Source organism: Eleutherodactylus coqui, chromosome 9 (genome assembly GCF_035609145.1).
Source record: "Eleutherodactylus coqui strain aEleCoq1 chromosome 9, aEleCoq1.hap1, whole genome shotgun sequence".
Classification (NCBI taxonomy): Eukaryota; Metazoa; Chordata; class Amphibia; order Anura; family Eleutherodactylidae; genus Eleutherodactylus; species Eleutherodactylus coqui.
Window position 1 is genome coordinate 160,473,770 of NC_089845.1, and position 27,353 is coordinate 160,501,122.

Genomic DNA, 27,353 nt, shown 5'->3' on the forward strand with positions numbered 1-27,353 from the left:
TATAGGCTCTGCACTGGCCCCCCCCGAGTCATTTATAGGCTCTGCCCCCCCCCCCCCCCCCGAGTCATTTATAGGCTCTGCCCCCCCCCCCCCGAGTCATTTATAGGCTCTGCGCTGGGCCCCCCCCCCCCGAGTCATTTATAGGCTCTGCGCTGGGCCCCCCCCCCCCCCGAGTCATTTATAGGCTCTGCGCTGGGCCCCCCCCCTCGAGTCATTTATAGGCTCTGCGCTGGGCCCCCCCCCCTCGAGTCATTTATAGGCTCTGCGCTGGGCCCCCCCCCCCCCCCGAGTCATTTATAGGCTCTGCGCTGCCCCCCCCCCCCCCCGAGTCATTTATAGGCTCTGCGCTGCCCCCCCCTGAGTCATTTATAGGCTCTGCGCTGCCCCCCCCCTGAGTCATTTATAGGCTCTGCGCTGGACCCCCCGAGTCATTTATAGGCTCTGCGCTGGACCCCCCCGAGTCATTTATAGGCTCTGCGCTGCCCCCCCCGAGTCATTTATAGGCTCTGCGCTGCCCCCCCCCCCCCCGAGTCATTTATAGGCTCTGCGCTGGACCCCCCGAGTCATTTATAGGCTCTGCGCTGCCCCCCCCCCCAGTCATTTATAGGCTCTGCGCTGCCCCCCCCCCCCGAGTCATTTATAGGCTCTGCGCTGCCCCCCCCCCCCCCCCCGAGTCATTTATAGGCTCTGCCCCCCCCCCCCCCCGAGTCATTTATAGGCTCTGCGCTGCCCCCCCGAGTCATTTATAGGCTCTGCGCTGCCCCCCCGAGTCATTTATAGGCTCTGCGCTGCCCCCCCGAGTCATTTATAGGCTCTGCGCTGCCCCCCCGAGTCATTTATAGGCTCTGCGCTGCCCCCCCGAGTCATTTATAGGCTCTGCGCTGCCCCCCCCCCCCCCGAGTCATTTATAGGCTCTGCGCTGCCCCCCCCCCCCCCCCGAGTCATTTATAGGCTCTGCGCTGCCCCCCCCCCGAGTCATTTATAGGCTCTGCGCTGCCCCCCCCCCCCCCGAGTCATTTATAGGCTCTGCGCTGCCCCCCCCCCCCGAGTCATTTATAGGCTCTGCGCTGCCCCCCCCCCCCCCCCCGAGTCATTTATAGGCTCTGCGCTGCCCCCCCCCCCCCCCCCGAGTCATTTATAGGCTCTGCGCTGCCCCCCCCCCCCCGAGTCATTTATAGGCTCTGCGCTGCCCCCCCCCCCCCCCGAGTCATTTATAGGCTCTGCGCTGTCCCCCCCCCCCCCCCCGAGTCATTTATAGGCTCTGCGCTGCCCCATCCCCCCCCCCCCGAGTCATTTACAGGCTCTGTGCTGGCCCCCATCCCAGAGTCATTCATAGGCGATGTTCTCGTCCCCGTCCCCCCCAACTCATTTATAGGCTCTGCCCCCCCCCCCCCCAACCTTGAGTCATTTATAGGCTCTGTGCTGCCCCCCCCCCCCGAGTCATTTATAGGCTCTGCCCCCCCCCCCCCAGCCTTGAGTCATTTATAGGCTCTGTGCTGTCCCCCTTCCCCCTGTCATTTATAGGCTCTGTGCTGCCCCCCCCAACCTTGAGTCATTTATAGGCTCTCCGCTGCCCCCCTCCCCCCCTGAGTCATTTATAGGCTCTGTGCTGCCCCCCCCCCCCCCCCGAGTCGTTTATAGGCTCAGTGCTGCTCTCCCCCCCCCCCCCCCTTGGGTCGTTTATAGGCTCCGTGCTTCTCCCCTCCCCCCCCCCCCCCCCCCCGAGTCATTTATAGGCTCTGTTCGCCCCCCTCCCCCCGAGTCATTTATAGGATCTGCGCTGCCCCCCCCCCCACCTTGAGGCATTTATAGGCTCTGTCCCCCCCTCCCCGAGTCATTTATAGGATCTGCACTGCCCCCACCCACCTTGAGTCATTTATAGGCTCTGCGCTGCCCCACCTTCGAGTAATTTTATAGACCCCCTGCGCTGACACCCCCCCCCCCCCCTCGAATTATTTATAGGCCCGCACTGCTGCACCCGCAATTCATATGGCTCTATTACCTTCATGACTGAGAGAGGCGCCCAAGTAGCGGAAGAGGAGGAGCTCGGCTTCCTGCTATGCCGCTGTCAATTGTATCGATTTTCTTAAAGATGCAGATACATCAAAGAATGAGGACAGATTGATCCCAACCCTGAGTGGGCCGCCCCCAGGCTCGGTGGGCTCCAGCACTCACCCAGGGGTGCCAGGTCTGACGCCAGCCCAGGGTGGCATTTTCTCAGTTTAGATTAATGGCAGATGATTGGGAGTCTACCCCTTGGGACCCCTGCCGATGGGCTGTTCACCGGGCCCCTGCACTCCATGGTCTGCTGGATGTAGACTGGGGCCAGTTTTGTTTATTACAGGTCAAGTTTCCATTGGTGGGGGAAAAAAAAAAAAAACACTCCAGGACAACTTTTCTGATGTGACCAGGAATCGGCTGTCCTGAAGCAATGCGGAGGGGGTCTTGTAGATTGAAATGACTGCATCCATGGCCATCGGAGGGGTCCGGCGGCGTCTCCTGGCTCCTCCTCCTAGAGTTCATTCCCTACAGCCTGCGCGGCGCTGTTGTCGCTTCCCTTTCCCCGCTCCGCTTGGCCATTTCTGCTGCATTATTTAGCAGGGGCCACACTTCCTTAGAGAGTAGGTGTCATTTGGGCTGCGGCCGGCGGCGGTCAGATGGTCATCTGTGGGGATGTAGTAGGATCTCTGGTGTGTCTATAGATTGGGGCCCTGCCGGCCTTAGGCTGTGACTCCCCTCGTCTGCAGCCCCCCGCCCTCCTCTACTGTTCCATGTGCCGGAAGGACGGCCTGCGCTCCCCGGCCAGTACTGCAGGGTGGTCCTCTGATTAAAACCTTCTCCGCACATTCTTGACAAGCATAACAATGACTCTCTGTGGAGGTTTTGAATGCGCTGCTCCGCTGACATGGCGGCCGCCGCTGGGAGCCAGGAACACGTCCTGCGGGGTCTGCTGCCTGGGGTCCGGGGGATTGGGCCATGTTTCTTGTTTCTGGTATATTCGCGCACCACATTTGTTGCAGACATTTCTGACCGTTCTTCCGTGTATCTGAGGGGCGTTTTTCTGCCGCAAGCTTCTGGGTTTCTGCAATCGGCTGAATGGCGCAGTCGCAGAAATCCTTTTGTGAATTTATCCTAACAGTCATGCAGTATTGCGCGGGTGCCGCTAAATCCGTCGCCAAATCCACGTCTTGCATTTGGATTTTGCTCCAAATTCGCCCCCTTTACAATTCGCTACAATCCCTCAGTCTGTGGTGTGAAGCGGCTCCACGCGTGACTCCGTCCGTAAGCGTGCGTGCCGCGATCTGAGATTGAAAAATCGCTGCATGCCCCATTTTCATGCGAATGGAACGTGCCTTGTTCAGTGACCCGCGCAGCGCACGAGACGGGTGCCCGTGTGTTGTGGGATGGGTGCGCGGTCTCTGCTGAACGTGCTCTCATAAATCCGCGCAAAAATCCACCCACCAGAAGACCCATTGCTGAGGTCTGCTGATCGGATGGACCCGGCCACGTTCAACCCGTACGTGGGATCACCGCTGATTAGTGGGGGTGATTACAATGTATCCAGCGCAGACCTCTGCAGCTCCCAGCTCTTGATACAATGTATCCATTAGTGGGGGTGATTACAATGTATCCAGCGCAGACATCTGCAGCTCCCAGCTCTTGATACAATGTATCCATTAGTGGGGGTGATTACAATGTATCCAGCGCAGACATCTGCAGCTCTCAGCTCTTGATACAATGTATCCTCTCAGAGCATGGTGTAGGCTGCCTTGTACTGTAACAAACCCTCAGCTCTGAGAAGTATTCTGGTTACAGGGTTTTCAGCCTAATTTCCCATCCGCAGACAGGAAGAACATAGAAGTACAGATTCTGCTAGAAAGTCCCGGAACTTTTCTCTGCAAAGATAGGTTTTATATAAATGTAGAACTGATTCATGAATTACTAGCAAGTTCCTTCTAGAATGTTCTCGGAAACCTTCCCGCTCTAATAGTCGCCATCAGCGGAATACGGACCGCAGTTACAGCCGTGGCAGATGTATACAGCGCAGTACGGTTATCCAGATCTCTGAATGGCCCCTTTATTAGGGACCCCCATCCAGTAGCGTTGGACTCCTTCGGCCATCAGAACAGCAGCAATTTGATGAAATCATCCTGCAGGAATATCGGCCCCTGCGGACAGGAAGCTGCTTGTATATGCTGCAGATTAGATGGTGGTCTAACATGTTCTGAACGGCTGAAAGGAAGGGGTCAGCGATTCATGCTGCTTGCACCAAATTCTGCCCTCCCATCAGCAACAGACATCTGGACCCATCTGACCAGGAGATGTTTTTCCCGCTGCTCAGTGATACAAGTTTTGCGCTCTTTTGCCCGCTGGAGTCTCGTCTTTCTGTTTCTCTTAGACACAATGGTGCTGGAACCGGTCGTCTTATATGTCCCATCCGTGCGGAAGAACTGCGAACTGTGCGTTCAGGCACATTGATTGGCGCTCCAGCCTTGTTTTCTGCTGCTCCTCACTGTGCAGCCTGTTCATCAGAATGATTCCTGACATCCTCCTCCGACCCCTTTCCGTAACAAGTTGTTTACGAGTTAGTCTGGCACCATGACCCGGCCTCATTGCTCCGATCGCTGGATTTCCCATCTCATGTGGATTCACACTGAAACTGATCCACGGAAATTTGATGCGTGACTTTATGCTCCGGGATCACGGGGAGAATTTCCCTACATGGAGGCTCTAGTACCCTGTTGTACCGCCTTTAGCTTGGATACAAAATGTGATACTGGCGGGCATGGAGGCTCTAGTACCCTGTTGTACCGCCTTTAGCTTGGATACAAAATGTGATACGGGCGGGCATGGAGGCTCTAGTACCCTGTTGTACCACCTTTAGCTTAGATACAAAATGTGATACGGGCATGGAGGCTCTAGTGCCCTGTTGTACCGCCTTTAGCTTGGATACAAAATGTGATACGGGCGGGCATGGAGGCTCTAGTACCCTGTTGTCCTGCCTCTAGCTTGGATACAAGATGTGATACAGGTGGGCATGGAGGCTCTAGTACCCTGTTGTACCACCTTTAGCTTGGATACAAAATGTGATACGGGTGGGCATGGAGGCTCTAGTACCCTGTTGTACCACCTTTAGCTTGGATACAAAATGTGATACGGGCGGGCATGGAGGCTCTAGTACCCTGTTGTACCACCTTTAGCTTGGATACAAAATGTGATACGGGCATGGAGGCTCTAGTACCCTGTTGTACCACCTTTAGCTTGGATACAAAATGTGATACGGGTGGGCATGGAGGCTCTAGTACCCTGTTGTACCGCCTTTAGCTTGGATACAAAATGTGATACGGGCGGGCATGGAGGCTCTAGTACTCTGTTGTACCGCCTTTAGCTTGGATACAAGATATGATACGGGCATGGAGGCTCTAGTACCCTGTTGTCCTGCCTCTAGCTTGGATACATGTGATACGGGCGGGCATGGAGGCTCTAGTGCCCTGTTGTACCGCCTTTAGCTTAGATACAAGATGTGATACGGGGGGAGTGGAGGCTCTAGTACTCTGTTGTACTGCCTCTAGCTTGGATACAAGGTGTGATACGGGAATGGGGGTTGTAGTACCGCCTCTAGCTTGGATACAAGATGTTGGGCCACATTTCATCGATACGACCCTCCAGCTTCTCACATCCCAATAATGCGCCCCTCTCAGACTCTGGTAACGGGGTGTAACATCTTCTCTGCGTCGTAGAGGCGTCTAGTGGTCAACAAGCTCTACACAAGCGGAAGAAGAGGTCACTGCACACAAGGGGCCTCCAAGAGCCTCTTATAGGCCAAGGGGGGAACCACTTATTGGGCCTCCGGTGACAAGACCGTTCATCTAATCACCACAACTCCCATCGTTTACAGATCTGCAGGACGGGGTCCACAACTACTTCTGTGGCCGGAGGGTTTGACACTGGGTGTATATGGTGACGGATGGAAGGACCTTCTTCGGTGACGCTGATCATTGCCAGTAATGGCCGGCGCTGTTACGCAGTAGTGCGCACTTCTCGGTAACACAGAGCAGCTGTAGCGCTGGGCTCCCCTGGGGATGCCCCCCTGGCAGTGACATCACTGATTGAACACAGACCAGAGATGGAGAGCAGGAAATGCCAGCAGTGCCGCGCTCGCTGCGGACCCTGGAAGGAAGGGAAAGTTTCTGTAGGTTTCTTGTTGGTCCGTCGGTGGGCGGATGTAGTGGAGGATTCTGGGAGGTTCTGTAGCCCACAGATGCGCTGCTCATCCTGATCCTGCAGTAATGCTAGAGCTGCAGTGGAGACTGACACAGGAACGCTGGCCGTTCGCCAAGCCCATCTCTTAAGGGACATTTCAACTGCTTCTGGGGCCGGCATTGGCCTAAAAACCGGATGCATCGCGATTTCTCTTCTTGTTGGTGTGAGCGGGCGCCATTCCCATCTGATCTTCGCACCCATCTGTCAGTCTAAAAATGGGACAGAGAAAAAAACGTTTCTACGCGTTTACCACGGAAAAACCCTTCAGCGCGGCCTGTTATGGGGCGATTATCATACAAGAATCGCCCACTCAAGTCTATGGGTGTATAAAAAACGGATGGCCCCCGCCTGGTGCGAGTCTGATCTGTTTTTAACGTGTGTAACCATGGGAACCATAAAAAAAACAGGAAGTCAAATATTTTTTTTCTTGTGTGAAAATCTGATACAAAACAGATGAAAATCACTAAAATGCAGAAAAATTGCTGAGTCTGTTGTTGGGTGCCGGAAAGATTTGGTGGTTTTACACAGGACTGCAGCGAAGCCGAACCATGATGTAGTGTGATAGTTTAGTGGCGTGTTGAGCTCTGCTACATCAGTACGTGTTGCATCCTCTGCCCTGCTTATATGGTAGCTCTCCTTCCTGCCTGTATGAGGCGCCGCTGATCTCCTGTAGGGGAGCTTGCAGATCTCCAGTCCCCAGCTGCTGATGGGGGTAGACCCCGGGGGCGTGCTGGGCGGCTTCTCTGGACTCTGGCGGGTCATTAGCACGGGATAACGGTCTTGTCGCTATAAGGCCGCTCTCGCACAAAGGCGTTCGGCGGTTTTGAATACGTTTGACAGCGCTTCGTAGTGATGGGCGCGAGGTGCGATAAAACGAGTGAAACTAGAACAGACAGCGCTCAGCAACCGCGGTGTTAGATACACTGCATCCGAGCGCAGGTCTACAAAGCCACATTGTAATCAGTGGGGGCGTTGTACCGTGGTTAGCGCGGAAGTCGGCGTGCTGAGTGAAAGGCGCCTGCGGATGAGCGCGGGGCGGTGGCCTCTAAGCGGGGGGGGGGGCGATGGGCTCTGAGCGCGGGGCGGTGGCCTCTAAGCGGGGGGGGGGGGGGGCGATGGGCTCTGAGCGTGGGGCGGTGGCCTCTAAGCGGGGGGGGGGGGGGCGATGGGCTCTGAGCGCGGGGGCGGTGGCCTCTAAGCGGGTGGGGGGGCGATGGGCTCTGAGCGCGGGGGCGGTGGCCTCTAAGCGGGTGGGGGGGGCGATGGGCTCTGAGCGCGGGGGCGGTGGCCTCTAAGCGGGTGGGGGGGCGATGGGCTCTGAGCGTGGGGGCGGTGGCCTCTAAGCGGGTGGGGGGGTGATGGGCTCTGAGCGCGGGGGGCGGTGGCCTCTAAGCGGGTGGGGGGGCGATGCGCTCTGAGCGCGGGGGCGGTGGCCTCTAAGCGGGTGGGGGGGGCGATGGGCTCTGGGGGCGGTGGCCTCTAAGCGGGGGGGGGGCGATGGGCTCTGAGCGCGGGGCGGTTCTGCAACACCTGGAGATCTTGGCTGAAAAGAATATGCATTATTTGCCTTTAATGACATTTTGGTATGTGTGTATATCTGCATATATCGCCTCTCCCTGTTGCACCCGGCGCCGCTGCTCGCTCCTCTGCGCCGTGTGATATATGTATTAGGTGTGTTTATGGCATTCTTGTATGCATGAACAATATTACTGGATCAGTGTGCAAGGACCGGCCGGTGTGGTCTGGGAAAACACTGCGTATTTCACGGACCAGATCTGCATACGCGCGTCCGAGTTCGCCCCGGGGGCTCTCCGCGCCGGACGATCCGCTTGCAACCTCCATCACTGATTCTCCACACATAATCCAAGCAGAATAAAATGTCTCTTCGTGCTGCGCTACTTCAGTTCCCAGCGGGCGATCTGGCTTATTACCGGATGAGCAGATCCCGTTAGTCAGTGCGGTCCTATCTCCGGCCCCCATAAGACGGATGTGTTCAGCCAGTGGGGTCCTGCGCCCAAGCCCCCGCACTGATGCCAACCAGACACAATTTAGTTTAAATAGGCGGCTCATGTGTAAAACGAATCGTATCCTCGCCTCTCGCTGTATCCTGTGACCTGTGGTATACAGGCTGCAGCAGCCCACCTGCTGGATGTAACAGGCTGCTGGAGCCATTTGGGCACTGAGGTCTGTGATTGGCTGCAGCAGCCCCGTTCTGTACACAGGCTAAAGCCGCGTGTAACCAGTATATCTCAGGGGAGGCAGACGGCTGCGGCGCGGGGAGCATAAGAGCGGTTATATTTATACAGGGGTAGACAGCTTAAATAATAGTGAAATAACTCAGACGACCCCTTTAACGACTGGATGCATTTCGGGGGCCACTTTTTTACACTTGAATCCATGTATTTTAGGCCGCCTATCAGTTTTTCATTAAAAAAGTTGCAGGGTTTTTCTTCTGCAGCTTCTACATCTCGCTGCGTGTAGAAACTGCAGCCAGAGGGTGCGTTCAGAATCGGCGACCCCGGCTGTGGATTTTTAGCTGATTTTCGCAGCTACGGCGCTCCCCCTAAACTCGCGGTTATTTATGCTGTCAGCACAACCCCTTCGCCCAGCGGCATCAGCTGACCAGCGGTGCTGCGCTCGCTAGAGGCTGCCGGCTGAAGGGCTGCGCCGACCATGTAAGAAGTTACAAGGTGAGCACCAAATCTGCAGCGTTTCTGCCAACGTCTAAAATCTTCTCGCGGTGCAAAAATTTTCTGCAATGAATCTGCAGCGTTTCTGGAAAAATCCATGAATTGTAAATCTGCAGCGAAACTCAACCCTGGAGATAGAAGGGTTAACAGCCGCAGCCCAGCGCCCCAGTGACGCGCCGCTTACGGGGTATCTGCTGTGGGTGGTCCGCTCTCGGTTACAGATGGGAAGACCTGGAAAAAAAACTGAAAAATCATAAAGTTGTTTTTTCTTTTTTTTTTTTTTTCCCCCAAAGACATTTTTTTCTGGAAAAGTTGGGAAAAAAATGTGCAGAATTTGTGGTTTTCCACTGATAAATAATCGATCTGTCCCAACTATAGAACATAAACAGTGGCTGCTCCTACGGCTGGACTGGCGGTCTCGGGCGGCTCACATCTGCGTTGGGCGTTTCCAGCATTATTCCTTCTCTGACCGTTTTGGGAGCAGAAAAATCGAATTAAACGTTTCCGCTTCTTCTTTCCTCCGTTCGCTTGAAAACCCATTGAAAGCAACGGTCTGGCGGTGCGTTCACTTCCTTTCCGCGGAGGTAAATGTAAGTGAGATACGGGAGATCAAGTAGGGATCATGGGGGGGAGGCTGACCTCGCTAATCCTGCCGCCAACCTCTCTGATAGCGAGTAGACTGCTGGAAATGGCTGATAACAGGGACCAATAGATTGTATTCATCTGCACAGTAACAGAAGATGGCCTTCATGGTGAGTGCGGGGCGAGGAGCGTCTGCCACATCTCTGGTGCCCGTCGTCTCCGCAGGTGACAGGTAGGCATTCAACCTACCGGGTCTCAGCTTCCCCTGACATCAGACAAGGCTCCATCCTCTTCCTTGTGTACAGCGGCTGATAACAGAGAACAATAGGATGAATTCCAGGGCACAGCAGATGGAGAGAGATGTCAGGACTGGAGCCGCTGCTTTTTGGGTCATTGACGTCTTATTGTCGCAGCGCTGTCCCTGTTATCGGCGCAGTCCGGTGTCGGTTACATGGAGTCGCGGCACAGAGCGCGGCTTTATACGGATCTGACCTAGATGGCTGCAGCACAATGGCGCGATCTGATATGGTTGCCGTGGGAAGCGCCGGTATCTGCCTCATCTCCGGCTGTATTTCCCGGCACCCATTTACTTCAGTCACGTAGTGGGGGCTCCGCCTGCTGCGCCGCTCTCAGAATGGCGTCATTCTCACGGCGCACTTCCGTCTTGTATTACGAGAAGAATGAACCCGTTGATTGGCTTTGGCGTATTTTTCACACGACTTCGGGTTGCATAAACCAATCACAGCAGGTCCCATTTTTGCGCGTATTCGCGTTCCGAAAGGGTTTGTTAAAGTCCACAGCAAAATCATGTGACCAAGACTCGGGCTGTATTCACACGGTCGGTCGGGCCGCGCGCGCTGTACAATGTGCAGCCGCAATACGACCGCATACGGTTTTGTCAGTGCGCTGGTTTTCCCGTGCCCGACCGCCCTGATCAGCGGGGTTTACCTCCCGCTCCTGCGAGGCCCTTGAAGAAAACCATCATTATAAAGGGGTTGGAGACCCGCTGACCTCCCTCAACCCCAGCGATCCAGCGCTGCGATTCCCCCGATCTCTTGACAGCGGAAGGCAGGTGACCACCGCCTGCCAATCGGAGGCCGCAGCACTGCTGCTCGTTCTCCTGGTATCAGCGATCACATGCTGCCAGGAGTTCGGACTTCTGATTGGCAGGCAACGATCACCTGACTTCCTCTGTCAACAGGGACCGGCTGAATCGCAGGGTATATCTATCTGAACCGGAGGGTAAATATCCGTTTGTTCTATGGGACTTCGCTCTAAATAGCTGAATGGCCCCTTTAAGGATTTGGGGAGGGGGGGTCCTGCTGCCCTTCCAGCGTGAAGCTCCTCGCGGGGCTCTGTCATCCTGTTACATAATAGCGCAGTGTTTCCTACATGATACTTTGTAGCGTTTTGAGCGTTAATGAGTCCCAGGTGTTCCGTCCAATGTTTTCCCATGATGTAATCAGGATATTGTGTGGGGTCTGTGGTGCCTCATTTGTTCTCTGGTGTCATCCAGAGTATTCACTACTGCAGTGTGGCCCCCCAGCCGCTCTTCTAGTCGTCCTCCCGGCGTTGTTGGCTGTCGGCATAACATTGCAACTGTACAATAGTTGATTTAAAGGGCCGGTTCAGTTACAGCACAACATCCCTTTAATAGGCCTGTCTGTAGTTACACTGCCGCTGGGATCCGGTGCTGCGGCCGTCGCCAGAAGCCAGGTGACCGCCAATCAGCATGCCATCGCCGATGCCAGAAGGAGAAGCCGCCCTGCCCTCTGCAGGGACAGTCAGAACGGGAGTTTCGTTCTCTGGATCGGTGGGGGTCTCAGGTTATCACAGGATCACGGAAGGGGGATGACCTGTACTTCTGGTAGGACCACTCATGTCCTGTCCTGAGGGGGGCGTAGTAGTTAAGCCCCTGGCACTCCTGAATTCTTTATTCTCCATTATATATCGAGCCTTGTTATGGAACGGTCAGTAAATAGTTAACTGCGCTCGCCGTTCTTTACACTGCTGTTTATACTTCTCCCTGCACTGTCTGTATTTCCTCTTGTACTCCTAGCTACGAGACCACTGAGGATTGTTGTGGGGTCCGCTCTCCGCCTAATGTCATACACAGAAAATAAAGACCTTTCCAGCTGTGCAAAAAATGACAATGCAGGAGATCAGCGGCGCCCGCCATGAAGCACGCAGTGCCCACCTGGCGGATGTCGGGCTGCTCAGCCATGTGAATACCAATAGTCGGTGGTCAGAGTAACCCGGTAAAGACCTTCGTGCCCGCCGCCTCCCTGTCCTCGCATGACTGCGACCGCACACGCTACAAATCCAGGAGGGGGCAGTAATGTTGCTCTGTGGCTGCGCAGGGGGGTGATAGGAGGCCGCTGGATACTTGCAGCATGTCAGGCAGATGGGGGAATTGGTTTTATTACTATTGCCAAAAATATGCAAATATATGCAAAGCAGCGCCGCTGCTGGATCCGTCGATTCCTCTCATTGGCCGGTGTTGGATCTGCTTTACATCTTCTGATAGAGAATAACAACTTGTAGCGCCAAAGACATCGTCATATGGAAATAGGCAATGTGTAATGAGACCCGCTCACGGGGTAAAGCCACACCAAAAATGGCGCACTGTTTTGCTGATGCAGTTTTGGGGGATGTTTGCACCGTATGTGAGCTCCAAGACCCCTGCTGTTGTGTTGGCGAGTTATTTGCCTCTGAAGCCGGACCCCTGCCGTGCTGGACCCCGCCAGGGCCGGGGCGCTGCCGTGCTGGACCCCGCCAGGGCCGGGGCGCTGCCGTGCTGGACCCCGCCAGGGCCGGGGCGCTGCCGTGCTGGACCCCGCCAGGGACGGGGCGCTGCCGTGCCTCTCCCAGCTGTACCAAGGCTCACCCGCATCTAATATGATGGCTGGCTGGATTTTATCTGCGCTGCTACATTGTAACGAGCGTGAGACTTGTGTTTCTGGCACACGGCCGGGTTCCTCGCTATTCCGTGTGACAGTGACCCATTGACTTCGGTGTATTTCCGCACCTGAGCGGTTTCCCTCTCCCAGCGCTGCGGGATTCGCTGTCCTATTTTTGGGATGATTCCTCGCAGTGAATCGCCTATTTCCTGTAGGATCTTACCGAATCGCGCCGCGCTCGCGTGCTACGCAATTTGCATGTGAGTGCGATACGATTTTTACCACTGAAGCGTTTTTTTTCTATAAACCTCTTCTGATAGGTCGCGGGCGATCATGTGATCACCGGGTCTCATGCGGGAAACTGCGCGGCCTCACTATGTAGCCTGTAAAAGAGAAGGCACGACCGTGAACCTGACCGACCCCGGCTAGACCGCAGGAGCTTTAAACCTGCAAAGTGTTCTTACAATGGCGCAGGGCCTTAATGGGTTAAGTGTAACACAAATACTGAAGAGGGGGGCAGCCGTTCAGCACCCCCTATCAGCCAGAATGGAGGGCATCTCTCTAGAGTCCCCATTATGTCCATGCTTCACACCGGCAGCCCATTGACTTTAATGGGAGGCGTGTAATGCTTGGCTGCTCCTGTAGAGGCGCTGCACACTTGCTGGCACGCTCCCTCAGATCCTGGGATGCGCAGCAACGGTTCCCCCTTCGGATGACGCTGTAGAGCCCTTGCATGCTGCGCTCTGGTAAATCTCTTGTCGGCAGTGATGTTTACTGCTGGTGTCTCGTGGCCCCCGGGGTGTAGAGTGGATCTTGGGGCCCGTCTTGTGCGTCTGGTGGAATCTGCAAACATTAATTGCTGCTCTGAGCTCCCATGTACAGACGTCGCTAAACGAAGCAGAAATACTAAACTTCTGCAGCTTTCTGACTGATCTCCATGTAAGATCTCTGCTTGCTGTCGGTGGATGGAAACATTCTTGGGTTCATTTTGGATTTAAACCCCAATCCGGGTGACTCAGCAGAGGCTGCTGTGTGCATGAGGAGTAACCGCATACATGGCCGCTGCAGGACTTGTACCCTGCATGGTTTACACAGATTGCTGGCCCCTGCACCGCACCCCGGCCCCACGGGGGCCACAATCTACATTCACATATTACTATGTTTTCGGAGTGTGGGAGGAAATCTGAGTACCTGGAGGGAACCCCACAAACACGGGGAGAACATACAAACTCCGTGACTACCGCTGAGCCGCTGCCGTGCTCTTGCTGATTGTGCCACCTGCAAGGGCTGCATGCAGACTCCGGGGTATTTGCTGGGTTTTTATTTTTTTTATTCATTTACTATGTAGCTATCGCCCGTGTGTGTGTGTGTGTGTGTGTATGTATATATATGTACATATGTATATATATATATATATATATGTATATATGTGTGTGTATATATATATATATATGAGCCGATGTTACTTTGATTTGTTATTTCTGTCAGAAGCTCCCGGCCTCCTTCTCCTCGGATGGTCATGTGATCTCAGTTCTGACCGGCTCACATCTACTTGGGTTATGTATTCATATACTAGTCAGATTCTCAGTCTGTGTGATGCAGTTACATGGACCTACCACTGAAACTGTGTTGTGGGGGACACAGACGCTCCTGTCATAGTTACTGATGAGGATCACGCAGGTATACTAGAGGAGATCACAGCTCCTCCTCCTGACTGTATGCTTATACTCTGCTTATTTAAGTGAATTCAGAAGGTAATGAGAGTCAAACAGCCCCCCCCCCCCCCCCACAGATAAGAATGGTATAGCCCTAACTAATGTTGGGCTGATGCATCATGGGATTGGTTGAAATAGAAAGTGAGAAATCTTTCCATCAAGTTGGCGTCTGATCGGTGTGGGGGGCTGCAGAATACGCAGTGTGACGGGGCGGGGGTGGGAAAATGTGTTTTTGTCAGAGTGGCCCTTTAAGTGCATCAAACAAGCCTCCTTATAAACTGCAGACATGCTTTTTATTCTGGAAACCACATGCAGTTTTTGCTGTCGTTAAAAAAACCCAAAGCCCCCACTGACCCTGAAAGCGGGGGTCCGTGGCATCCTGCAATAAAGGTTATCCCCTCTCCACAGGTGGGGGTCTTACCAGTAAGCTCCCCCATCAATATACAGACAGGAGTCCCATGTAGTTGAGGGGGTTCACCCCTCGCAGTGACGTCACGGAGCACATGCGCTCACCTCAATGGGCCGATGGTGAATGGAGCAGCCTCCTCCGTAACCCCACAGTGAGGAGGATGGGGGACACAGGACCCCCATTCTGGAGATTTGTCGGGGTCTCAGCAGTGACCCCCCCCACCAATCTGCAGATTATCCCTTATCCTGTGGATTGGGGAGAACTTCCAGTTTTGGGTTACCTTCAGCTGCACATGTGCGACTATTGCCGCCTTCGTTGCTCTGGACCCCCATTTTTTTGGATTGGTGGGAGTCCCTTAGGCTGGACCCCGCAGTCGTCAAGTTGGCTCATTGTTGGAAGACGGCCCTTTTTAAAGATGGGTGAGTTTTTAGTTCCGTAAAGCTAGAGGTCGCCTCCGTTTGCCCATCGCTTCCGTCTGTAACCCATTAACTGTCACTGGTCAGCAGCAGAGCTGGCAGCGGGCATCACAGAGCCAGTAGACTGAACCAGATTAGATCTGGACATTCTTGCCCACGCGGCTGGCACCCAGCGCTCTGTCATTGTAAGCCTGTTGGCGGTGCCAGCGCACAGATCCAGCTCACTGGTGCGGTCGCTGCACATCAGGCGGCTCCACTTTCTGGGGTTTAATTCATCTTTTTCTTGTTATTGAGCCTAAATTACACGCTGTACTGCCCGGCCCGTGAAAACCACGGATGAGCGGCCTAATATAGCACAGGCGCCAGGTCTGCCCAAACCAGTAGTCGTGTGCTGCTGCTTCGTGTCCACCCTGGGGGAGGGAATGGCCAATAGGGGGCGCTCTGCCACTTGACCTGCTAATCATCCACAGACATGTTCGAATCAAATTGCCCGCATTTGTACCCCGCTTTATTCTTAGGTTTTTGTATTTGGATTAACATATCCTTATAGAGAGCAGAGCGTAAACTTCCTGCCTGCAGGGATAAATGATGACCACCTGGCTGCCTGCTGCCACCACTAGAGGGAGCTAACTGGGTACAAGTTTTACTCAGCTGTAAATTGCAAATGGACAAAACACTGAGTGGCCCCTTTATTAGACCTCGGCGCTCTCACGATTGGCGCTTCCCTGGATGGAAATTACCCCCTGACCCCGGAGCATAAAATCACGTGACAAGTTTTCCGTGGATCAGTTTGTGTGAATCCACATCAGATGGGAAAATCCTGCGATCGGAGCGACTTCCAGCGAGGCCGGTCATCAGGGCCATGTTATGCCAACGGGTCCTTCAGTTCACACCCTGGAGGGAGTTGTAGTCTTACTGCAGCTGTTCGACCCCGGTCGGCGACCGCTACACGGAGGTCACCTGACTGGCCGCCTCTGGGGGAAGAAGCTGCACGTGTTAATCATTATGGAAGCGGCTGGATGGTCTCCACCGGAGGGGATGTGGCAGGAAGTCGCGTTTCCAGGTCAGCCTTTTGGCCCTTTCCGAGTTGAGCGCAGTCGTTGAGCGCCGCTGCCTTGTACGGGATTCTCATCATGGGATTTCCTGGGGATTTACGTCTTTGTTCTAAAATTAAAGTGTTATTTATTATTTTCGTGTCTTTTGGGTCCGGTTATACTGCGGATGAGGGAGCGATAATAGCGGGGGCGGGGTGGGGGGTAAATCGTGCCATTGGCTCTGCAGACACAGCATATATGGCAAAAAACTTGAAATATCCTCCTGGAGAACACGGAGGTCAGTCCCATGTAACCTGGTGTACGTGTGATGTGAGCTCGGGTTACACAAGACATGCCAACACGGGGCTGCCGGGCGGCTGGCCCAGCCTATATTTGGCTGGAACACCCTTAGAAGACAGGAGCCAAGACCTTCTCCGCAGACAATAAGTAGCCCAGAGACCGTCTTCACCGAGCCGCATCCCCCGGCAGCAGCAGGTCGGCCGCTGCTTACGCCTCGCGGAGGTAATGACCGTCTTCATTCCAATGTAGGGATATTGTTTGCAGTTCTGCCGCCATATCGGGTGGCGCAGTCGCCTCTCCGTAACTCATGTCCCTCTACTACCAGATCGCTGTATTATATAGTTTATTCAATCAGAGGGAACTTTTTGTTAGTTTTTTGTTTCCAGGCGTGAAGCCATATTGGTTGTCACTTCTGAATTAGGGGTTGTCTATTTTGCACAATGAAGAATCTTTCAAAAAAGTGCCTGCAAATACGTTGAAGAGTTGACAGCTAGTGTTCAATTCAGCTATAGCACCCCCGCAGGGCAAATGAAGCATTGCAGTGGGTTGTCTGTAATCTATGATTGTGTCGGGTCCTCCAGAGCAAAAGATGCTCCTTGTAGTTTCTCAGCAACAAACGACACCACTTTTTTTTTTTTTTTTTTAACCTTTTTCTGACCACCTTGATGTGTCATGGTGGTGGGGGTGAGGAGAGGATGGAGGGGGTCCGGGGGTGAGGAGAGGATGGAGGGGGTCCGGGGGTGAGGAGAGGATGGAGGGGGTCCGGGGGTGAGGAGAGGATGGAGGGGGTCCGGGGGTGAGGAGAGGGTGGAGGGGGTCCGGGGGTGAGGAGAGGGTGGAGGGGGTCCGGGGGTGAGGAGAGGGTGGAGGGGGTCCGGGGGTGAGGAGAGGGTGGAGGGGGTCCGGGGGTGAGGAGAGGGTGGAGGGGGTCCGGGGGTGAGGAGAGGGTGGAGGGGGGGGGGGGGTCCGGGGGTGCGGAGAGGGTGGAGGGGGTCCGGGGGTGAGGAGAGGGTGGAGGGGGTCCGGGGGTGCGGAGAGGGTGGAGGGGGTCCGGGGGTGCGGAGAGGATGGAGGGGGTCCGTGAGTCGAGCGTGATCAGCTTTTGCATACAGCTGCCAGCCACCTATGATCAGAGTTAGAACGCCAATCGCGCCCATTTAACCCCTTGGATGATGCAGCTAATGCTGACCGCGATTGTAAACCGCATCTGCTGCTGATCACAAAATATTGCGTGTTTTTCCGCGGTCTCCATCACGGCTATATTATTGGAGACCCCCTGCAGCGTGATTCCATGGAAATTAGAACATGCCGTGTAAAATAAGGCGTGGGAGCATTGGCTGGCAGAAAAGCTACTAGGCTCAATAGAACCTAATAGCAGCGGCGCTCACGTGCGGAGGTACGCCGCGGGAACCGCAGTAAAATCCATCTGGGGGCATTATCCCTAAAAAAGGGAAAAAAAGATAAATATGAGAGAATTGTTTGTTTAGGGTACCTAAAGATTTCCCATGGATCTCCCGCGTGGGGACTCTGCGGCGCTGGCGCCCCCTTGTGACCTTATAGTTTGCTGTTCCAGTGAATAATAAAGGGGAAGTCCAAGATTAAAAAAAACATGGCTATTTTCTTCCAAAAAACAGCGCCACCCTGAGCCGCAGGTTGTGTCTAGTATTGCACCTTAGCCCCTAGTCACTGCTTTTGAGCGGAACTGCAGTACCTGACACAACCGATGGACAGGTGTGGCGCTGTTGTGGGAGAGCGCAGGTGGGTTTAGGCCATGTTGACCTTCGTTCAGTCTTGCGGCGGTCCGCGGGATGTCGGCGCACGCTTTGTTTGATGTAACCTCTGAAACTTGACAGCGAGTAGTCGCCACTTTACATAAATCAAAACAAGGTTACTGCTGTCATGGCGACCGGGAAGCTGTTGTCACCGTGGGATGATCTCTCTAGTGCAGCCGGCGTGTTCAGGCGGCTCCCGCTTATGTAACCCGTTCCCTCGCTTCTGCACTGCCGGCTCTCTGGCTTCTCACCCCCCTCCCCCAGGATAGGGGGCAACCGGCTGATTAGTGGGGGTCTCACCGCCGAGACTCCCACCGATCCTGAGGATGGAGGTCGTGTCACCTGCAGTGACAGGCAGAGGGGAATACGGGACCCCCATTCTGGAGACCAGCGGGGGGCTCCGCATGGGTGGTAGGACATCTGGCACGCATCCACCGCCTAGAAGAGCTTCTGAGCAGCGCAGTCCTCGTTGGCCGCTTGTTGAGGGGTGGCAGTGATCAGGATTTGCTTCACCCTCTAAATGCTTCCATTCACTGACAGCAAGCACCCTGGTTATGTTTGGCAGACCCCACCAGTAGCTGCACAGGGATTGAGGGTCATGTGCATGAAATGGGAAAATCCCTTAATTGTCCACTATCCAGGGGGATAGTTGGTGGTTTGTGGGTTTTTTTTGCACTCAATGGCAGATACCAGCGAGTAATAACTCTGCTTTAGGTGGAGGTTGAAGTCACGTTGACAACAGCATGTTGTATTGTGGCCCCTGCGCCATTTGGGGCCCTCTAGGCTGAGTTTTTACTTTTTGTTCCGTGTTTCTGCGGTATTTTCTGACGGACCGTGAAGCGCTGCCGCTTTGCGCCCGGTTGGCATCTACGGGCACGTTACCCCAAACTGAGTCACAAAACCGCCGCCTTTCACCGTAAAACGTAGTTTTCTGGCCGTTTTGCTGCGCAGTTAACAGAAACCTCAAAATGGTAGAGAAACGCGGTAAAGACAATCCCAGCGTTGCGTGAGAACGCGGCTGAAGTGTTTGTTCGCACGCGGTGGGTTTGCTGCGCAAAACTTGCATCATGTGGTGCAGAATCGCCATGAAACGAGGGGTGACGGTCGCCATGATTCAGGCGGTAAATGCAGATTTTCCGCTGCAGAGGTGACCCCACAGGCGAACGGGCGCCATCCGCACACGGAGGAAATCTGCGGCGTGATTTTTTTTGGGTGTGGATGTCAACTAAACTCCACATAATTCTGCGCCAATCTTACAGATTTCTATTTTTGAGCGGACAATCTGCGTATGAATTTAGTCCAGTCGATGTCCGTTTTCTGATCTTCCCATCAGAATGGCGCCGCTCCCCTCCCCCACTTTCAGGTTTGTATCAGCACCATATATACTACAGTGCAGATTCCCAGGACTACGGGGGGCTTTGGGTGCGGATTTCACGCCAGTTACCGCCGTGTGAACGTATAATAAGTGCTGTAGTGAATGGCGGGGGCCCGCAGGCGGCCGCGGGGGGCGCTGGTGGCAGATGCGACTCGTTGCCCCTTTCAATAGCGATATTTTCCACCATGATCGCGTCTGCAGGGTTTTCGTATGAAACCCCCCACCATACGGCCTGACTGTTGCCATGGCAGCAGAGCGTTCCTGAATGGCACGATTAGCACGAGGCTGACGATAAGCATACGTATCAGTCATCCGGCTCCATCGGGGATCGCCGCACCTGCACAGTCCAGGTGCCGCTTCTAGCCAGAGTAGAATGGCGCGGTTCGTATCCTCACGTACGGGGGGCGTCTCTGCAGGGTCTTTGCTGCACGGAGAGGTGATGTACTGATAATGGGGGCGACTCTTGGGGTTCCCGTTGTTCATCCCACCGGACAATGTTACAATCCGCCTCCATTCAGACATGGCGGCCGAGGCGCGGTATAAACTGCGGACGGATGCATCACAGTGCGAAAACGCTGCATTGTGCCATCTTTCAGACGCGGTTTTGTGCCATGTTTAACTGCGTCTCACCCACAAAGTTTGGATGCATCCTAGGGCTATGCCCACATGGGGCGGATTTTCCGTGCGGACCCTCCTTCATTTGCAGGAGCAGCAGAGGGGAGAGGATTTGTGACCCGCGGCGCCAACTGGGGTGCAGATTCCACCTCTTCAATTTAGGGGGGTGAATCTGCAATGAAATGGTTTTTCTGTCGCTTGTTCCCCGGCGTAGATTGTGGGGGTCCAGCCTAGTGGAGAGCATCCGAGGATTCATCTGTCTTCATTCTCTAGTGGCTGATAGCAGGGAACAATAGATTACATCCAAGGCCCTTTTACACGGCGACCAGCGGTGACACAGCGATTGTATATTGTTCGCCAGGCGCACATTTGCACTGAGCAATAATTGGGTAGTTCGTTGACTCGTCACGGCGCCGCTAGTCAGTCCTTGTGGCCGCTGCTCTCCAGTCAGCAGGTCGTTCCATGGCGTGCAGCAGGTGAACGATGATTTGTAGGTCTGCATGAATGATCTATCGCTGAGCGACCGATCCCCGCGTGTGTTTACACCTGTCAATTTACATATTAATCAGTGCCCTATAATCGGCCAATCTTAATTCTCCACTGGCTGATAGCAGGGAACAATAGCTTGCATCCACCTGTCCTACAATCAACCACTGGCTGATAGCTGGGAACAATAGCTTGCATCCACCTGTCCTACAATCAACCACTGGCTGATAGCTGGGAACAATAGCTTGCATCCACCTGTCCTACAATCAACCACTGGCTGATAGCTGGGAACAATAGCTTGCATCCACCTGTCCTACAATCAACCACTGGCTGATAGCAGGGAACAATAGCTTGCATCCACCTGTCCTACAATCAACCACTGGCTGATAGCAGGGAACAATAGCTTGCATTGACCTGTATGATTTGCCGCCGTGCCCCTTTAACCCCCCGTGTTGTGGCTATTTTGGGACGCTGGTTGCTTCGCCGCTGCTAGGAATTCCCTCGCCCGTCGGTGCCCACAGGATTCCTGCAGCGCTGCTGTGTGGCTGCGGGGAGCGCTCTCCCCTGAGTCATCTCAGAACCGGCATTCAGCCCTGAGAAGGAGGAGGAGGAGGAAGAAAAGCGTATTTGTGCGGGGATTAGTTCCTGTAAGAGTCTTAGAAGTGCATGTAGTGTGTGACAGGAGCGGATCATGTGCTCGGAGCGGGCAGCTGAGACTGGTTCTGTGCCGAGCCCTGTACACGCCAGGCAGCGCCTGTCCCAGGTCTGTATCTGATCCTATATATGCTGAAATGTAATGTTATGGATCCTCTGTGATCCCTGATGGTCTATATGGGCATCTCCTGTATAGACTGAGATGTTACATTGTATCCTATATATAATGTCATGGATCCTCTGTGATCCCTGCCGGTCTATAAGGGTCCCCCTATATATATGCTGAGATGTTATGTTATGTTGTGGATCCTCTGTGATCCCTGCCGGTCTATACGGGCATCTCCTGTATATACTGAGATGTTACATTGTATCCTATATATAATGTCATGGATCCTCTGTGATCCCTGATGGTCTATAAGGGTCCCCCTATATATATGCTGAGATGTAATGTTATGTTGTGGATCCTCTGTGATCCCTGCCGGTCTATATGGGCATCTCCTATATATAATGTCATGGATCCTCTGTGATCCCTGATGGTCTATAAGGCACCCCCCCCCCCCCCCGTATGTATGCTGAGATGTAATGTAATGGATCATCTGTGATCCCCGCCAGTCTATACGGGCACCATATATATATATATATATATATATATATAATTATAAAATATATACTGAAATGTTATATAATGTTATGGATCCTCTGTGATCCCAGATGGACTATAAGCCCCCCCCCCCCCATTTATATGCTGAGAAGTGATGTAATGTTATGGATAATCTGTGATCCCTGCCAGTCTATATGGGCACCCCCTATATATATATGCTGTGATATATAATGTTATGGATCCTCTGTGATCCCAGAATGTCTATATGGGCACCCCCTATATATGCTGAGATGTTACAATGCATCTGATATATGATGTTATGGATCCTCTGTGATCCCAGGTGGACTATAAGCCCCCCGATATATATGCTGAGAAGTGATGTAATGTTATGGATCATCTGTGATCCCCGCCAGTCTATATGGGCACCCCCTATATATATATGCTGTGATGTTATATAATGTTATGGATCCTCTGTGATCCCAGAATGTCTATATGGGCACCCCCATATATATGCTGAGATGTAATGTAATGTTATGGATCCTTTGTGATCCCTGCTGGTCTATATGGGTACCCCCTATATATGCTGAGATGTTACAGTGCATCTGATATATGATGTTATGGATCCTCTGTGATCCCTGATGGTCTATAAGGCGCCCCATCCCCCCTATATATATATGCTGAGATGTAATGTTATGGATCCTCTGTGATCCCAGAATGTCTATATGGGCACCCCCTATATATATGCTGAGATGTAATGTTATGGATCCTTTGTGATCCCTGCTGGTCTATATGGGCACCCCCTATGTATGCTGAGATGTTACATTGTATCTGATATGTTATGGATCCTCTGTGATACCCACCGGTCTATATAGGCAACCCCCTATATATGCTGAGATGTTGCATTGTATCCTATAATGTTATGGATCCTTTGTGATCCCCGTCGGTCTATATGGGCACCGCCTATGTATGCTGAGATGTTACAATGTATCTGATATATAATGTTATGGATCCTCTGTGATCCCTGCCGGTCTATATGGGCACCCCATATATATGCTGATATGCTATAATGTATCTGATATATGACATCGGATCCTATGTGATGCCCTGTCGGTCCCAGGTCTGTATACATGACTATATATAGAGATGTTACATTGTATCCTATATTTGATGACATAGGGTCCTCTGTTGGCACTGCCGGTCCCAGGTCTATATGGGTCCCCCTAAATATACTGAGATTTCACATTGTATCTGATATATAATGATATGGGATCCTCCGGGATCCCCGCCGGTCCCGGGTGTGTATGGAAGATTCTGTGTAGTGAGATGTTACATTGTATCCTATGTATGGTGACATGGAGTCCTCTGTGATCCCTGACGGTCCCAGGTCTATATGGGCACCCCCTATATATAGTGAGATGTTACATTGTATCCTATGTATGGTGACATGGAGTCCTCTGTGATCCCTGACGGTCCCAGGTCTATATGGGCACCCCCTATATATAGTGAGATGTTACATTGTATCCTATGTATGGTGACATGGAGTCCTCTGTGATCCCTGACGGTCCCAGGTCTATATGGGCACCCCCTATATATAGTGAGATGTTACATTGCATCTACTGGATATTGGCAGCTAGGTGTGCGTAGTATATAATATGCAGCATATACTGGCCTGGGAATGTCGAAAACCACAGAGGTTTAGTGGCGATGTGTAGAGTCACGTATAGCGGTTATAGCCTTTCTCCACCAATCACAGCAGCGGGTATATTAGTGTATCTTCCCTCACACACTCGTATATGACCACTAAACCTCTGTGGTCCCGTATACGCTGCACACTGGGGGGATTTGTTACTTTGTACCGAGGGATCTTGCTCTTTGTTGCAGGTCTCTGGTGTTTGTATAGGCGCTGTATACATGTAACCGCGGTGCAGCGAGGGGTCAGCGTGACTAATATGTTCGGCGCGGCGGACAGCGAGGGGTCGGCTGCGTGTTCGGCGCGGCGGACAGCGAGGGGTCGGCTGCGTGTTCGGCGCGGCGGACAGCGAGGGGTCGGCTGCGTGTTCGGCGCGGCGGACAGCGAGGGGTCGGCTGCGTGTTCGGCGCGGCGGACAGCGAGGGGTCGGCTGCGTGTTCGGCGCGGCGGACAGCGAGGGGTCGGCTGCGTGTTCGGCGCGGCGGACAGCGAGGGGTCGGCTGCGTGTTCGGCGCGGCGGACAGCGAGGGGTCGGCTGCGTGTTCGGCGCGGCGGACAGCGAGGGGTCGGCTGCGTGTTCGGCGCGGCGGACAGCGAGGGGTCGGCTGCGTGTTCGGCGCGGCGGACAGCGTGGGGTCGGCTGCGTGTTCGGCGCGGCGGACAGCGAGGGGTCGGCTGCGTGTTCGGCGCGGCGGACAGCGAGGGGTCGGCTGCGTGTTCGGCGCGGCGGACAGCGAGGGGTCGGCTGCGTGTTCGGCGCGGCGGACAGCGAGGGGTCGGCTGCGTGTTCGGCGCGGCGGACAGCGAGGGGTCGGCTGCGTGTTCGGCGCGGCGGACAGCGAGGGGTCGGCTGCGTGTTCGGCGCGGCGGACAGCGAGGGGTCGGCTGCGTGTTCGGCGCGGCGGACAGCGAGGGGTCGGCTGCGTGTTCGGCGCGGCGGACAGCGAGGGGTCGGCTGCGTGTTCGGCGCGGCGGACAGCGAGGGGTCGGCTGCGTGTTCGGCGCGGTATTGGGCAGGTATTCAGCAGCGCCTGGTCTCCTCCAGACAGAACGCCTAGAATTTAGGCCAAAAAGTTCCATCTTGGCTTCATCAGAGCAGAGAATCTTGTTTCTCGCTGTCTGAGAGCCTTTAGATGCTTTTTGGTAACTCCCGGGGGCTTCCATGTATCTTACTGAGGAGGCTTCTTTCTGGCCGCTCTGCCATAAAGCCCAGATTGGAGGAGGCTGCAGTGATGGTTGACCTTCTGGAAGTGTCTCTCATCTGCCCACAGGATCTTTGGAGCTCAGCCAGAGTTATTGTTGGGCTCTTGGCCTCCTCTCTTACGGAGGTCCTTCTCCTCCTTAGTTTGGTCGGCGGCTCTAGGAAGAGTCCGGGTTGTTCTTCCGTGTAAGCGTTCTGGGGGCCGCTGGGCTCTTGGTCACCTATCTTGCGAAGGTCCTTCTCCTCCTTAGTTTGGTGGGTTGGCGGCTCTAGGAAGAGTCCGGGTTGTTGTTCCATGTAAGCGTTCTGGGGGCCGGCTTGCCTCTTGGTCACCTCTCTTGCGAAGGTCCTTCTCCTCCTTAGTTTGGTGGGTCGGCGGCTCTAGGAGGAGTCCAGGTTGTTTTTCCATGTAAGCGTTCTGTGGGCCGCTGGGCTCTTGGTCACCTCTCTTACAAAGGTACTTCTCCTCCTTAGTTTGGTCGGCGGCTCTAGGAAGAGTCTGGGTCGTTCTTCCGTGTAAGCGTTCTGGGGGCCCCTGGGCTCTCGAGGACTTTCAGGGCTTTTTGTAGCTTCTCCAACTTCTTCACAAGACCCTAAAGACCACTTGTGATTGTTGAGCAGGAAGGATATTGGTGCGTTGGCATTTTAAAGGAATTTTCCACTTTGCTGGATACATTTGTTGCACAAGCCATTTCTTAAAGGGGGTCCATTTCTAGTAGATACCGCTTGGTCATGAAATCAGACGTTCCGGCAATGAGTAACACAAGGTCTGCAGATGGCCCCCGCGGTGATGGTCACATGATGCATCACATGACTGCCGCGTCCATCTCTTTCCCTGCTTGTGCAAGTATTTAGCCCTCCTGTACTGAGCAGTCTGAGCGATCCGTAGTGCATTAGAACGCGCCTGGCCCTTTAACCGCATCCGAGACCCCCAGAGGGGCCGTCAGGTTGGTGTCCGGGAAATGTGACAGAAGAGCGGCCACTTTGTCAGATTGACCCTAGATGAGGATCTGACCGTGAAGTATGAAGTCCTACTTCCGTATGAGTTGGGGGTCATCCCTCCCGACTCTTCAGGTCGGACCGCCGGCGGACAGATGAGCGCTCAGCGGGGGCTTCCTTCATAAGAGACAGGATATTGGCCATTACAAGGCGGTGTGCGGCCCCCTGAGGCTCCATCCCCGGGGGCCACGTGTACATCTCTCTGGTGACTGGCAGGTAGCCTCGGACCTCGTACAGTAACCGCGGCGGCGCCTGAAGCTGCGCATCTGAGCGCCGCTGGTCGCCCGCAGACGGGCGCAGCTCTTGGTTCTCTTCCCGTTCTTTAGATTTGATGCGATGAAAGCAGAAAAGTCGCCGCGGTGGATTTGGCTTTTATACAGGATGTAACCTGAAGGAATCTGTCCCGGAGCAAAGCTGCCACGAGTGTTACATAGGACTGCAGGTCACATCTACATTATCTGTCCTCAGCGAGGTATCGCTGTTAGCTGTGGTGTTACATAGGACTGCAGGTCACATCTACATTATCTGTCCTCAGCGAGGTATCGCTGTTAGCTGTGGTGTTACATAGGACTGCAGGTTACATCTACATTATCTGTCCTCAGCGAGGTATCACTGTTAGCTGTGGTGTTACATAGGACTGCAGGTCACATCTACATTATCTGTCCTCAGCGAGGTATCGCTGTTAGCTGTGGTGTTACATAGGACTGCAGGTCACATCTACATTATCTGTCCTCAGCGAGGTATCGCTGTTAGCTGTGGTGTTACATAGGACTGCAGGTCACATCTACATTATCTGTCCTCAGCGAGGTATCGCTGTTAGCTGTGGTGTTACATAGGACTGCAGGTCACATCTACATTATCTGTCCTCAGCGAGGTATCGCTGTTAGCTGTGGTGTTACATAAGACTGCAGGTCACATCTACATTATCTGTCCTCAGCAAGGTATCGCTCTTAGCTGTGGTGTTACATAGGACTGCAGGTCACATCTACATTATCTATGCTGTAACATAGGACTGCTGGTCACATCTACTACATTATCTGTCCTCAGCGAGGTATCACTTTAAGCTGTGCTGTAACATAGGACTGCTGGTCACATCTACTACATTATCTGTACTCAGCGAGGTATCACTGTTAGCTGTGGTGTTACATAGGACTGCAGGTCACATCTACATTATCTGTCCTCAGCGAGGTATCACTGTTGGCTGTGGTGTTACATAGGACTGCAGGTCACATCTACATTATCTGTCCTCAGCGAGGTATCACTGTTAGCTGTGGTGTTACATAGGACTGCTTGTCGCATCTACTACATTATCTCTGCCCAACGAGGTATCACTGTTAGCTGTGGTGTTACATAGGACTGCAGGTCACATCTACTACATTATCTCTGCCCAACGAGCTATCGCTGTGGTATCTGTAGTGTTGCGTAGGACTGCATGTTTGCCCACCCTTGCAATGCCGCTGTCGTGTCTCCTCGCCTCCCACAAGCGGAGCTGACTAATCGGTCACACAAACCCCTGGGTGCTGCGTAACCGTCCCGGGATCACTCGGTGGTCCTTGTATAGGAATAGCCCGCCACGAGGACCGCTTGTTTGCAGAATGTCGTCCCCTCGGTGTCCTCGTATTGTCAGTCATTTGCTAAGCATGTGCTTTG

At 53.9% G+C, this 27,353-nt stretch overlaps 1 protein-coding gene across 4 annotated transcripts in view; it reads left to right on the forward strand.

The window, feature by feature from the left end:
• Positions 1–27,353, forward strand: part of PTP4A3 (protein tyrosine phosphatase 4A3) — an 88,446-nt gene that overhangs the window by 39,269 nt on the left and 21,824 nt on the right. Inside the window, exon 1 of one of the 4 annotated variants that reach the window (XM_066578733.1) lies at positions 16,393–16,532. The exons of 2 other annotated variants lie outside the window; for them this stretch is intronic. The gene's annotated coding sequence lies outside the window, so the exon portion shown is untranslated. Of the gene's footprint in view, positions 1–16,392; positions 16,533–21,160; positions 21,322–27,353 lie in introns of those variants that run through there. One more of the 4 variants, XM_066578732.1, reaches the window with a different exon arrangement.